Below are 15,050 nucleotides of genomic sequence, written 5' to 3' on the forward strand. Positions count from 1 at the left end.
CATTAATATGAGAGTATTTGAAGTCATTAAGAGGGATTTTGTAGTTACAAATGCCCCCTCCTTCCTCCTCAGTTTTGCTGGAGAGAGGCTGGGGAGTCCACATCATAAAGATAGAAACAGTGGGGAAGGAGAACAGAGGAGAGAGCTGGAGACTTATGGAACATAATACTCTGGAGTGGCTGTACCATGTGATCAGCGCAGCTTAGAGAGGAAGGGAAAGAGGACTTAAAAATATATATTGCTGTAAATCATATAAATGTATTTGGATTCTCCTTGAAGTTTGCAAGAAATATAGGGTAAGAATATGAACTGTCTGGAAATTTCTTTTGATTGTTGGATGGAAGATACATAGGACACATCAGTGGTATTATTTGGGATTCTTCCTCAAAGGTTACTTGATCCTTTAGAAATGTGTTTAGGTTATAGGTGTTAGAAAAGTGGAACGATAATACCGTAACAAATAGGAATTCGTTTACTTCATGGAAGAAGAAGCCTGGAGCTACAGAGTTGTGGAGCTTCAAAACGGTTCTTCAAAGACCCAGGCTCCTTTCATCTTTCCATACTGCATTATCCAACTGGCCTTTCAGTTTAGGCTTATACCTTGCGTTTGAATGATGGCTGTTGAGCTTCCAGGCTTTATGACCTCATTCAAAGGCAGGAAGTCCAGGGGTGTCCAGGGTAAGCACTTAGAAATCCTCCTGCATTTCTTTTTAAAGGAAACAAAATATCTTTCCCAGAATCCCTCAGAGGACTTTCCTTTGGCCAGAACTGGATCACATGCTGCCCCGCCCCCTCGCACTGCTAGAGTAGAGCCTGAGAAAGCAAATACCTGTTTTTGCAGACCCCAAAGTAGGATGAGCAAAGGAAATGGGACTTGCAATGGCTTTAGGTTGACCATCCAATGGTGTCTGCCGCAAGTGTATCCACTCTTTTTTTTTATTCAAAGGGCTTGAGGCTAACGGGTTTGGGAACTGAGTGAGGGCGACACTCTTTATTAAGAGGTCTGTCTTCCAAAGAAACGCCACTGCAGAGCTTTCCAAAAATGCTGGCATTCCCCTCACCAGTGGACTCCTCAGTGCTGAGATGAATATGTGTCTCTGGGGCATCTTAGAGAACCTAATATGGAGGTAGATAACTAACACTTATATCTCTTAGAGCATTTTCTTAAATTCTTAGATTCTCTCTTTACATAGCAAGGTATCCCTGGCATCTCACTTTCATAAATTTAGCTTAGCATAGACCTAAAAGCTGAGACTCTGGAACCAGGCTATCTGATTTGAATCCCAGCTTTACCACTTACAAGCGGCCCGTGGGAAGTTGTTTAACCCGTATATACCTGTTTTCCCTTTTATAAATGAAGATGATACTATCTGTCTCATAGGTTTACCATTATGATTAGACAATTTGATGCATGAAAGCACTTTGAAAAGTTCTCGGCACCTAGTAAGGGTTACTGTGTGCCAGCCAGCATTATTGCTTGCACCAGTCTTCATGAGTCTAGGCTTCAGCAGTCAATTAAGCAGATGATGAATACTACTCCCAACTGCTCAAGCAAACACATTGAGTCTAGAATCTTTGCTAATGCCTCCATATCGATACATTCAGCCTGATCTAATGCTATGTTCTTCCCTCCTTGGTCTAGCATTCTTAGAATGTCTCTCCACATGTATTCCCCAGATTTTTGCTTTTATAAATTAGCAGAATTTCACACTTTCTGAGACGGGTAAATCTTTTTCTTTAGAGCTTGCCTTTCTAAATGGCCTTTTGAGATGTGCTGGGCTTTGCAGTGAGAGAAAATGAGGAGTATTTGGCATAGGATATAAAGTTTCAAGGCCACACTCTCAAGCCAAGTAATTAGAAGATCTCAATGAAAGCAGCAAGAGCCTCATAACTGCCTTCATTTGGCAAAGGAAGCCAACATAAGGGCCTGAGGCCTGCCTTTGTCTTGTGTAACTCCATTCGGTCCTCAGCGTCCTACTGAATTCTAATCAATACTTTCTGTTTCAAATAAAAGAGTGGTTTGGCTATGAATGCAAGTGATTTTGTAATTCAGCAATCCAAAAGATTAATATTTGGGGTCTTTTTCACTTACTTTGGTCTCTAGCTGCTAAAAATCAAAAGGTTTTCTGCTTGTCTGTTTTAGAAGTCATAGAAAAGCCCTAGTTTATAGGTACTTTGAGCTGAGAATGTAAGAGTTTGAGCTCATAATTCTCTTTTTTAAAGTTGTTCGGGCTGGGTACGGTGGCTCACACCTGTAATCCCAGCACTTTGGGAGGCCAAGGTGGTGGACTCACAAGGTCAGAAGATCAAGACCATCCTGGCTAACATGGTGAAATCCTGTCTTTACTAAAAATACAAAAAATTAGGCTGGCGTGGTGGCACATGCCTGTAGTCTTAGCTACCTGGGAGGCTGAGGCAGGAGAATCACTTGAACCCGGGAGGCAGAGGTTGCAGTGAGTTGAGATCATGCCACTGCACTCCAGCCTGGGCGACAGAGCAAGACTCCATCTCAAAAAAAAAAAAGCTGTTCAACTCCATAAAAAACAACCACCTTACTCTCACCATCTTATTCCTAAGGCTTATTGCTCAGTTGTCACTTGCTCACTCAAAAGCTTAATTTCAACAAGTACTTCATTGTAGATGTATATAGTTCATAACAAACTTTTGCTGCTGTATACCGTAGGCTACCTGCAACAAAGACCTTTAAAGAAGCTGAGCTTTCAACCCTCAGCCTTAATCAGACTAGATAACCTATCGCTGATTTCATTTATTTCCCTTAGGGTCTATGTTGTTAATTGAAATGTCTGTATCAGTCAGGCTACTTAACCACGAGCAACAGAAACTTCCTCTGACCAATTAAGGAAGATCACTTGAGCCCAGAGGTTCAAGACCAGCCAAGGCAAAACAGAGAGACGCCCCTGCATCTCTATAAAAAAAATTAAAAAGCCGGGTGTGATGGCTTGCACCTGTAGTCCCAGCTACTTGGGAGGCTGAGGTAGGAGGATCACTTGGAGCCTGAAAGGTCAAGGCTGCAGTGAGCTGTGATCACGCTACTGCACTCCAGCCTGGGCAAAAGAATGAGAACCTGCCTCAAAAAAGAAGAAAGAAAAAAGAAGAAGGGGGAGGCCAGAAATATGCATATAGCAAGAACTCCTAAAATCATGTCATAGAAACTGGCAAGGTGAAGATGCTGCCACCTGAGTCGCTATCTGCCAGGCATCACAGCTTATACCATCAACATTATGGCATCAGTCACTGGGCACCACCACTGGCAGTGTTGCCCTAAAAATTTGGTCAGCACCTTTACCATCAGAGGTTTTACCTTGCACCAAGATTGCATAGTGGATAATTCCTCAAGCCATTAGAGTTCAGGTCCTGGGCAGAAAAAAACAAAACAAAACAACATTTGTTTATTTCACAGACCAGTTCCTAGACTGAACCACATGGGTCCCAGCTTTACAAGGTTTACATACATATTGTTATTTTGTTGCTTATAATTTTCATGCAATAGGTTAAGAAACCTGGTCTATATAGGGTATCGTAAATATCCCCTTTAGTATTTATTGTATTCTTCACAGAGTTTCTACATGGATCTTCCTTTCTTCCTGGTTATCTGGGGTGAGGAGCATGATGTAATAGAAAGGTTCTGGGCTTTGGAGTCAGAAAACCTTTGGATTCAATCCTGGCTCCGATCCTTATCAACAGTGCCTATCCTGTAAGTATATTACTTACCTTTTCTAAGTCTTGGCTTCTTTTTCTATAAAATAGGTATAGTAAAATCTGCCTCATGAATTGTTAAAATATAATTCACATAGAGCTTAGTAAGAGATGCTGAGAAACAATATATAGTTGGCCCTCTGTGAGCATGGATTTGGAGGATCCTAAATCCTCAGATTCAATTAACCACAGATAGAAATCTGCACATACAGGGGGCTGACTACACTTGCTTATATGTAAAGAGCTGTGTTTACTATGTTTATAATTGAGCAATTATTTAAAGTACTGTACATGGGACAGACATATGAAAGGAAATGAAGCAACACACAGTAGAATTAGCAATACCAACAGATACTGTTGCATTGTTGTGAAACAGTCCTAACTAGCTTACTTTTTCTAACCTGACACCCATTGTTCACAAGCGGTAGAAATGCTAAAAATGAATCTCTGTTTACCAGGAATGCCTTGACCATCAGCTGTCAGGGCTTTCATTATTGAAATGCTGCTATGTTATTTCTTCCCGAGTTTATAATGAACTATTTCTTGAGAGGATGTGATGAAATATACAGCTGGATCCTAATAAGCATCCTTATATCTAAAACAGTGTCCTTTAGCAATTAATGATCAAAATTGTAATCTTAACTCTGGGGAAAACAGTTTAGATAGTATTAATTTTTCTTAAAGGCATTAAAAGTATGTCATTTATACAAATAAATACAATATATAATACAAGTATGGAAAATGCATATTTGTGTATACATATGAATGTACTTAATTTCTCTATATACATATGCACTTTTTATAAAAATATCCTGAACCAAAAAAAATCTGTAATATCCTCCATAGGAGTGGGTTCATAAAGTTGAAATGATTGATGCCTTTCGGAAATCTCTAGGCAACCAGGTGATACCATTATTAACCACCCATGGGAACTTGGCTTCAAATCGAATCTATTATGATTAGAATCTGCATGATCTGTATCCAGTACAGCAAGGCCCGGCCACCAGATGTCACCATTCTTCTATATCCCTCCTGGTGCTTGAGGAGAGCTAGAGATACTATTTTCTCTCAAGGGACTGAGGGAAATACGTGCCTGAGAACATTACTGGGATTTCACCAAAAGGTCTTTTCTTAGGAAGACCAGTCATCCTTCCCTTGCAGATTTCCTGGTGGCTTTTGAGTATCTCGACTCAACAGTTTCTAATAGCTGAGGAGCCAAGTGGCTGATAATTTGGGGCTCATCTGGTTAGAGCCATTTCCTCCAGCTAAACTTGAAGACAGGACTGACATAAGGTGCCCAAAGCCCAGAGCTTGCTCAGTGCAGGAAAGGCTGTGGATATGCCCTATTAAGGTCCTGGGGTCAGGAGACCTCAACCAGCCATAAGGTCACTTACAAAATGAAGGAGAGGGACTGAATCATTTCTAGGGTCTAAAAATTCCGTAATCCTCAGTTTGTAAACGCCTCTGGTGGGCTGGGTGGGTAGTAGGGTGGGGGTTATCTAAGTCCAAGAAATAAGACCCCAGAGAGGATAGCGAAGTAGGGGTGAAGTCCTGTAGGGCAGATCAGGGGAAACTGAACATGAATCCTTATGAGATCTGGATGTAGTAATCAGTTATGGGGACTGGAACTTGCTGGGGTTATGATCTTGTGGATTCTACCACTCGCTCGATAGCCCACTCTTTCTCCATTCCAGATACTACTAAAAAGAAACTAGAATGTTTATCCATGTAAATATATGGCACTCTCTCTCCCGGGGCTTGGTTGGATTTAATCTGTCATGTCAGTCAATGTTCTCTGTGGTGTCTTCAGGGCATGGGATGTGTTTTATTTGTGAATTTACAATAGTGCAGTTTTCAGCTAGTGCATCCAGAGTGTTCCTAAAATCCGGGAGTGGGAGCAGGGCAGAGAAAGAATAGATTTCATTTATTAAGTGCCTCCTATGTGCCAGATATTGCTAAGTATTTCACATATATTTCTTATCATCTTCACAACAACCTCTTGAAGCAGCATTTATTATGCTCGTAGATAAAGATGAATTCAAATGGTTAAGTGGCCTGCCCAAGGTTACAAAAACCAAATGACAGTATACACACTGCTTTGTGTAATGCATTCTACGAAAGAGGAAACTAAGCCTGGGGGTGTTTTGTTTAAGTTGCCTGCACCCCTAAGATGGTTGAGGCTAGAGGCTCCCCATCACTGGGCTTCGCTGCTGAAAGGCCCATTGTCCTTTGGGGCTTGGACTGCACCGCTCCGGAGGATGCATTGTCATAGAAACATTTGCACACCACCCCTGACCTTGTTAGAATATTATTTAAGGCCGCGATCAGACTGTCCCGCTCGTTCCTTTCTCTCCTTGGGCTGCGGAACAGAGAGAGGCTGGGTGAAGTCCTCCTAGACAGGGTTGAGAGTTTGCCGACGGCCCCTGAGAAGCTGGGGCGTTCCGAATTGGCTGAGCGCGCGGCCGGGGGCGGGGAGTTTGCCGAACGTCCCCGGCCGGAATTTCTGCCTCCTAGAGCCGTGAGCCCAGTAGCGGGGAGAAGTTGGTGAGGTCGGCTAGGGGAGGGTTGCCAGAAATTGAGGACGGACTCCCGCACTGGTCGACTAAACCCCCAGCGGAGCGTCTCTGCTGCGTCGGGGCTGAGGGTGGACGCGCCGTGCGCGTCCCCGCTAGGGCTGGGAGTTTGTAGACCGTCCCTGCCGCGGCCCGCTCCGCGGCGGCCCTGCGGCTCCCGCGGCGGCGGCGGCGGCCCCGGGCGCGATCCAGCCCAGGTAGCCCTGCCGCTGGCTCGGGGCGTCGCGACCCCGCGCCTCGGGCCCCACGGGCACGGCTGCGGGCGGCCGCTCCGGCTGCTGCTGCTGCCCAACCAGGAGGTAAGAGCTGCCCGGTCGGGGTTGTAGCGTCGGAGCTCGCCATCCCCGCGGGGAGATGCGCGCAGAGGGGACCGCGGGGGGCGCGGGGAACCGAGCGCGAGCGGGGAGAGCCCGCACTGGGGTCGGCGCGGCCGGGAGCTTTCGTCCGCCGCTTCTTTGCCGCCTGAGAGGGTGCCCTGGCCCCGGCCGCTCTGCAGGACGCCAGGGTGCAGCCGGGGGATGCGCCTTGAGGAGCCCACCTGCCCCGGGAAGCCGTTCCCGGGGGAGGCTGAACCCCTCAGGCCCCGTGACGAGAGGGCTTGAAGGCTTTCCTAGAGACAGTCCTGAGGAAGCTCCGGTTCCGCGGGCTGGAGGGGAGCTGCCAGGAATGGCAGATGGGCGCTCGGACCGCGGAGGAGCCCGGTGGGGTCACGCTGCAGGCGTGGGCCGGACCAGGGTCCTCGGGACCCAGGAGCACAGGGCGGGCTCAGTCGTGGGCCAGTGGGGTGGAAGAAAGAAGGAGGGAGGCTGGCCCCGATCCCCTAGGGAGAAGGGATGCGGTGAGCCAGCACTCCCGGCCAGGGATTCTGGAGGCCCTGGGGCACCCCGGCCGCTAGGGGACGGCCCGCGAGTCCGCGATCCCGCTGGCGCGCTCGGCGCTGCTGCCGGGTCTGGGAGGCTGCGGGGAGCCCAGAGCCCACACCCGCGCACACACTCCCCGAGAGCATGCTCAGTGCGGCCCTGGGAACTTCCTGCCGAGTCGCGGGCCGCCCCGGCCCCCTCCTGGTCCCCTCCGGGCCCTCGGCTCGCAAAGTTGGGGGCGGCGGGGCTAGAGAGTGGTGGGCGCTGCTCCCTCCTGTGGCTCTTCCTCGCCCCCGGCCCCTGCCTCGCCTCAGTTGAGCTCCGCGCGCTGCTCTCCCCGACCGCCCCCGCAGCCGGGATTGGGGGGCGTAGGTGTTAGCCCCTGCTCCCCGCGTGGCCAGAGGCCTGGAGCGCGGCTCTCTGCCCCGTGGACCCGCGCACTGTGCGCCCGCCTCGTGCCCGGACCTGGCGCGGCGAGCAGGTGGGGTGCAAGGGGGTGTGTGAGCCCAGGGACGCTCGCGCACACACTTGCTGTCACACACAAAGCCGCGGTTTTGTAGCCGCCGCACGGAAGAGCTGAAGAGGGAAGGGGGTGGCGCTTGCATTGTCCAGAGGCGTAAGGAGCGCCCACGGCGTGCTCGGCTCCTGAGGGTTGCGGGAACCGGGTGCTGTGGCTGGATTCGGTCTAGTGCCCGGCACTTCTGGGACTGACTGCCACGCCTAGCCCTGGGCGGCTGCTGCTCTCTGTACTTGGCTCTGGCGGCCCGGTTAGGGGAGGTTGGATACTTCTGGGTCTGTGAAGTTGGGGAGGGGTGAACTCAGGTTTGTGTGGGGTTCGGGTGGATGGCAACATCACGCTTGTAAACACACCCAGACCAAGGTATTAGAGGTAGCATCTCATTCTAAAGAGATGCGAGTGGGAAGCTAGGTCGTTGAACTGACCCACCACCCCCAGTTTATTGTCAGGACCTGATCAGCTTGGTTTTTACTCCAAGAGACTCCCCAATGTTAACCTCTAAGCCTTGCGGCTGCATCAGAACCCCCTTTTCTGATCCGAGAAAATCACTGAACGGTTTTTCATGAAGGGCAAAGCATCTGAGATCTGTCGTGAGTGAATTTTCATCCCCCCTCCCCCCCGTCTCCACTTTTTCCTTATAAATTATTTTTGTTGCTATTGTTCAAGGCTGAGACGGGCATCCTCAGATTTATTTGGCAGTATTAGAGCAAAGTTGTCCTTTCTAGAGCTTTTTAGTTTTTTCCAGTTTAGTTTTTTCCTCTTGCCGTTCTCCATCACTCTTTTAAATGCTCATGTGGTCAGCCTTGAGTGGAGAGACCCCGAAAAGGAAGGAGATGGGAGATGGGCAAGAGGGTGACTGTTTCACCCTTTGTAGGGACTGGGAGAAGAGGAGAAGGAAGTTGCTCTGTCTGGCATCTGCCTCTGCAGGGGTGGCTCCGCCTGGGTATAGGGTTTGGGCTTTTTCCTTCGTCTCCTCCTTTGTTTCAGCCTGCTTTCTTCACTCTGGGACACTTGTGACTAGAGTCATTAGGAGAAAGGAATCTGCAGTCCTGGTTTGGAGCTTTGAAGTGTTTGCACCTGCACAGGCGGCCACCAGTTGGTCTTAAGGTGAACTGCAATGGCAGGAGGGGTGAGGGGGCTCTGCCCAGATCTGCCGGTGGCAACCGTGTGTGCTTCCAACTGCTGCTGCAAAAAGTTGGCTTTTTGATCTCCCCAGCAGTGTGCATTTCAAGTGCTTTGTGTTTGGAAGTGTGAAAGCAGTACTCATTTATATATATTCCCACATGTGTATACATTTTTATAAAGAGGTGTGTGCATATGTATGTGCATATGCCGTATTCTTTGGTAGAATCTGGAAGCTGGAAGGAAGCTCAAGAGATCACAGGAATTCACATAATCTCTCATCCCATTCAGTTTTCTTAGTTTAAAAATAACCAACCCACCTTCTGCCCAGCTGGCCTCCAAAAGCATTGAAATGCTAGAATTCCCTGTGACCCTAGCTGATAGGGAAGCTTTTGGAAGTATGAGTGCCCAGGAACCGTTCTAGGTGTCACTCTGACATTTGCCACAACTTTTTCCTAATGTTCCGCGTGTCTCAGGATCTAAATCACTACAGAGACATCCCCGGATTAATTTTGGCAGGGGACAGGCAGTGACTAGTGTACCCTGCAGAGATGTGTGGAAAACTGCAAAGAGCAGTTTCTGTCAGATCTGGGTTGGAAAGTTTATGTTCTCTCTCTCTCTCTGGGTCATACAGACAGGTGGCTGCTCTGCTCTTTCTCAAGAGGCTTTAAGAGCAGTGGGTATTCATTGTCGTCCTTCCTCCTTGTGTGTCCTGGGCTCCCGGCCCTAGGAGGCACCGAGGAGGGGTGACTGGGAGTGGCATTCTGTGTTATAACAATAATAGGCCTTAGGAAAGCGTGTGCTGTTAGCTTTGTCTCTCGGGGTTTCCTATGGTGAATTTCAAAGTTTGGAGAAGGGTCCTGGTGTCAGGTGACCAGGCTGATGGGTAGTTTTGACTGCTGTAATTCAGATGAGACTTAAGAAAAGGGAGGAAATAATTATATACAGGGGTTATTGCTATTTGGCTGACAATTGAGAAGATTGGGTGAGAAATAAATAAGCATTTGGGACTTGTCAGTGCAGGTTTTATCAGGCTGCCTTTAAAGTTAATAATTGCTTTGAAGCATAGAGTCACTCTTAGCCAGAAGATGGCTACACTTCCAAATTTCTCTTTGAAATTAAGTAAAGACCTCTCTAACCCTTAAAGTCTCGCATCTAAGCCGTATCCCCTATACATGTTTTACATCCTGTGTCAACATCTGTAGTTGTGACTGATGCTGGCTGCTGATGAGCATTTATCCAGCATCTGCCGTGTGCTGTGCACTGGGCTGGTGCTGGGTATAAAGATGTCCTCCTAAATTGTCTCCTTACTTTTAATTTATCAGACCTTCTTTTACTATGTGTTAATGCAAACTAATAGCTCTTGGAAAGCTGCCAGGGTGGGTCCTAGAAGCCTTAGCACTCACCGTGTTCTCAGCCGGAGGAGTTTGGACTTGAGCTGTGCGTTTGCTGATTTGGGCTGTTTTGTTTTATTATTTTTTTTCATTGCCACAATTAAGTGCACTCTTCCCTAACTTTGTCATATCTGCAGGGCTGTGTGTGTGCACGGGAGGGGTTGGAGGAATCACTCTATTTGTTCAAAATCCCACGGTTCTCTTGTCTGAACACACAATCTTCTGGAACAGGAACAGGGCTTTCCCTTCAGGACTCTGTCCAGTCTTAAAAATCAGGACAGGCAAGGGTTATGAGCTATTGTGGCTGGATCAGTGGGAGCAGTTTACCTTGTAAACTGGCACTGTCTCGTTGTCACCTTCACTGCTAGGCTAGCATTAATGTCTGCTGGACTCTGGCTCTTGCTGGGGTGGCTCCCTGCAATGGGTAAGGAATATTTCTCCACTCAGTTCACCCAAGTTCTTCTTTTACTAGCAAGAGTTAACTATTGGCGCTTGTAATAGTTTTACTTTTTAAAATGTCAGCACTTCAAGGTTATCCCTAGAATAATAACAGCCTCACTTATTTGCATCCCTTTGTGATTTCTGTGGCTGGCCCTTGAGGGAACGTGTGCCACCCACTCCTGTTCGAACTTCATGCTTTAATTTTTTTTTTTTTTTTTTTAAGATGGAGTCTCCCTCTGTCGCCAGGCTGGAGCGCAGTGGCACAATCTCGGCTCACTGCAAGCTCTGCCTCCCGGGTTCAAGCGATTCTTCTGCCTCATCCTCCCGAGTAGCTGGGATTACAGGCGTGTGCCGTCATGCCCGGCTAATTTTTGTATTTTTTTGTAGAGATGGGGTTTTACCATGTTGGCCGGGATGGTCTTGATCTCTTGACCTCAAGATCTGCTGGCTTCGACCTCCCAAAGTGCTGGGATTATGGGTGTGAGCAACCCCCCTCCAGCACTTCATGTTTTAATGTTGTTGTTCATTGCTCAGACTGCTTATAAATCCTGTCATGCTGGTAAAATGTTTTTTTAAAAATTATTATAAGTGGCTAGGTGCGGTGGCTCACGCCTGTAATCCCAGTACTTTGGGAGGCCGAGGCGGGTGGATCACAAGCCCAAGAGATCGAGACCATCCTGGTCAACATGGTGAAACCCCGTCTCTACTAAAAATACAAAACATTAGCTGGGCATGGTGGCGCGTGCCTGTAATCCCAGCTACTCGGGAGGCTGAGGCAGGAGAATTGCCTGAACCCAGGAGGCGGAGGTTGCAGTGAGCCGAGATTGCGCCATTGCCCTCCAGCCTGGGTAACAAGAGTGAAACTCCGTCTCAAAAAAAAAAAAATTATTATAAGTATCCTACACAGAAAAGCCTTCCACTCTGTTAGTTTTGTGTCTTTTCCATGTCTGGGTCCCCTCATGGCAGTGGGTTATGTTGGTGATCATCATAGAGATTGTATTGTATGTCTTGGTGGAGAAACATCAAGAAAAGGTGGGCAAGAAAATAGGAATGATGGTGATGAAAAAAAAATCCATCTTTTCTATTGGCATTATTGCAAATGCTTCTTTTGTACTACAGGTATTTTGTTTAATCCTCACTGCAACAGCGAGGCAGTTTATTCATGGAGAGACCGTAACATCGGGAGGTCAGAAAGTCTAGCCAAGGTCACAAACAGCTACTGAGTGGCAGAGCAAGGATTCGAACCCAGATGGTCTACGTCAAGAGCCGTTTTGGGTTGGGCTGTGAGTAATGGTTAAGGCTGATGAACATGCCCTGTGTACTAGCCAGCACCTTCTTTCCAATCCAAGTGGAGAGGGCTTCATAGACACCCAGGGACACCGCAGGGAGGTCCCTGCTCTTTCTAGCTGAGGTTACCGAGGTACAGAGAGGTAGAAGGACTTTGCTCAAAACCTCACCAGCAGGCAGCAGTGGCAAAGCTGGACCTCATGTCTCATCCATTGTCCCACAGGAACAGTTGGTAACAGCTGATAACGAGTGCCTGCCTGCTTTGTTTATAGAGATGATACAGGAAGAGAATATGACAGCCACCGGGCATCTGTTCCTCCCTGGAGCCCCACTGTGTGCTCACATGCAGCGTTACCTTGGAATGTGGTGGGGAGCAGGTTGGTGTGGCCCAGTTCCCTGCCACCGTCCCCAGCTGGGAGAATCTAAGTGACATATGTCCTTTGGAATGAGGGGTTCCCTTTCTCATGTCACCTTTTAAGTTTGACATCATAAGAATACAGTCTGGGCTGGATTTTACATTTTACTCTTATTAATTCTCTGTGTCTTAGGGCTCCTGGCTCCTCTCAGTATTGATTTCCTTTCTTTAGGAGCATGGGGTGGGTGGAGGTGACCTGGCAGAGGTATCAGGACTATTCCTGAACATTTCTAGTAAAGAGTGCTTGTGAAGACATTCCCCCAGTGTCTGTGGAATCCTAGAAAGAAAGCAGAGGCTACACAAAATGCTCCTCTGAATCTGAGATCGCCATACTTTGTGGACTCTTCCCATTGGACATAGCAGTGAGCGCCCATTTCCTTACCTGCTCCTGATTCATGATGCTTCTGCTGAATAAACAGTCCCTAGCTGGCCAAGGAGTTTAAAGTGTAAGCCTGTTCAGGGCACATCCAGAAGAGTTAAGCTCAGTGATAAGGGGAAATGTAGATGAAGAACACACTAATTCAGCCCATGTGACCACTTTGGGCCTCAGTTGTTAGGTTGAGAAGTCATAGGGGATTGAATGAGCTCCAAAGATCTGTTCAGTCCCTAATGTTGCGTAATCCTATATGTGTGGCAAAAGAGGTATAACATAAAGAAATTAAATGAAATAAATTCCCTTATTAAATTAAAAAGAAGCTGGAGAACACATTCAGGTTGTTTTTGCCCCTGCTGATGGACTTACTTTAGCAGACAGCCAAAAAGCTTAACTAAGAAGAACCAGCCCTTCATTGTTACTCTCTTGGGGGATGTTTATTTTTGTATGTTTAGAAATAAAAAACCTTGGTCCTTACTTTCAGCCCTGAAATAACCTGCTTTCCTCTAGTGAAAATACTTTTTTCCCTTGGGAAATTGAAATTCATTGAGATTCAAAGAGTAGAGAAGATGAGCAGGATCATAGCCTCCTGTGGTTCCTTCACAGCGCCCTGGGGATGTGGCTAGGTGTTTACACACTGCCACAAGCAGGGCCAAATTCTGTCTGCTCGTTCAGTGTGAAGCCACTACCTTTCAACATAAAGGAGTTTGGTATCATTCTCCTTGTAGTTCCTTTTTTTTTTTTTTTTTAAACCGTCTGTTATTTTCACCTCCAGTTTGTTATTTACAAGCGTTCATGCCAGTGAGGAGTTTTCTACATGACCGATTCTTTCTTGGATGCAAAGAGAAAGCACCGTCCCTGCCTCATGCTGTGTGTGATCTCTGTTTTCCTTTGGCACGTTTCTTAGTCCTTCTGTTCGGTATACATCCTTCATCCCCTTTCCTGTAATTTTTTAGAGCACCAGGGTTAGAGGCCCTACCCGGTGGGGATATGCAGGGAAAGATAAGTTGCCCTCTGTCCCCTTCTCCAGTCATATTCATCATGAGGTATCCTCAGTCTTGCGGAAGACCTTTAAAACATGGCTTCGAGCCCCTCTGTTCATCTCATTGCCTCCCTCTGTAAAAAAGTTCTTGTCTCTGTGACTAAGAATGGTACATTCTCCCCCCTTCCTTTGTTTGATTTTTAGCTATTATGCTTGTCAGATTTAAAGATGACATTGTTATATGGGCAGTCTTCACTGTACATTACTCATAGATGTAATTCTCCTGGGTCAATATGATCAGCTTCTACAGGTTCACCATTCCTCCCTTGCAATTCTTATGTCCAGTGAGCTCCATCAAGGGAAAGGTTTTTTTTTTTTTTTTTTTTTTTTTGCTTTTGTTTTCCCGTAGGCTTATTCCAAATAACCACCACCCCCCCGCCAAAAAAAAAAAAACAAAAAAAAAACCAACAACAAGAAAAAACCATGTAGCTCCAATAAAGAAAGGAGTGTCATGGAGCTCTTACGGGTGTAGGCTGGAAGTTCCAGGCCTGGCGTGCCAGAGTGATGAGAGGAGATGTCCAGGTAGCACGGCAGCGTGAGTGAACTCTGACCATGGCATGTGAGGTTTCTGCAGTTAGCTGGCTGTTTTCATGTGGGCTGGTTCTGTGCTCTGTGATTCTGATTTCTTATCTGTCAAGCAATGCATCACTTAGCTTCTCCTACACTTGGGGGATTCTACTAATGTGCCTGTGTGGCCACGTTCTGCACACTCAGCTACTTTAGCTTCTTTATTCTTAAAAAGATTCCTACGTATGTTCCTGATTTTGAGGTTTTGTTTGGTCACTATACACTTTTAGAGTTCATCTTTTAAAATTAATCTTTCTGTCGACATTTTTTTTTTTTGCCTCTTAGCACACTTCATGGTCTTTTGCAGGTCAACAGATTGGGTGTCTGAATGTGAGTGTGTGTGTCTACACATTACTAGGGCTTATTACCCTATTGTCAATGTTATCTTAAGAAAAAGTGGAGGCTGGGTGCAGTGGCTCATGCCTGAAATCTCAGCACTCTTGGAGGCTGAGATGGGAGGACTGAGCCCAGGTGTTTGAGACCGGCCTGAGCAAAAAAGTGAGATTCTGCCCCTACAAAAAAAAAAAAAAGAAAGAGAGAGAGAAAGAAAGGACGGAAGGAAAAGAAGAAAAGGAAGGAGAAAGGAAGGAAGAAAAAAGAAAAGAAAAAAGAAAGAAAGAGGGAGTGATCAGAGTTAGAGCGGCAGGTCTGGAATAGCCATCAGTTAAAGGAAGTCTGCAGAAAGTTTTTGTGAAAGGATTTTGTTACTATGGCTTTTCCCCTAGTACCAGCTTGTTAGAAA

General features: G+C 46.9%; 1 protein-coding gene across 4 annotated transcripts in view; it reads left to right on the forward strand.

Annotated features, from left to right (window-relative positions):
- The first annotated feature begins 6,255 nt into the window (after positions 1 to 6,255).
- MGAT5 (alpha-1,6-mannosylglycoprotein 6-beta-N-acetylglucosaminyltransferase) overlaps positions 6,256 to 15,050 on the forward strand; it is a 331,838-nt gene continuing 323,043 nt past the window's right edge. For 3 of the 4 annotated variants that reach the window (XM_017536081.2, XM_037741149.1, XM_017536082.2), the window contains exon 1: positions 6,261 to 6,589. The gene's annotated coding sequence lies outside the window, so the exon portion shown is untranslated. Of the gene's footprint in view, positions 6,590 to 15,050 lie in introns of all 4 variants that reach the window. The other variant, XM_017536083.2, reaches the window with a different exon arrangement.

Source organism: Cebus imitator, unplaced genomic scaffold (genome assembly GCF_001604975.1).
Source record: "Cebus imitator isolate Cc_AM_T3 unplaced genomic scaffold, Cebus_imitator-1.0 Scaffold95, whole genome shotgun sequence".
NCBI classification, from domain to species: domain Eukaryota; kingdom Metazoa; phylum Chordata; class Mammalia; order Primates; family Cebidae; genus Cebus; species Cebus imitator.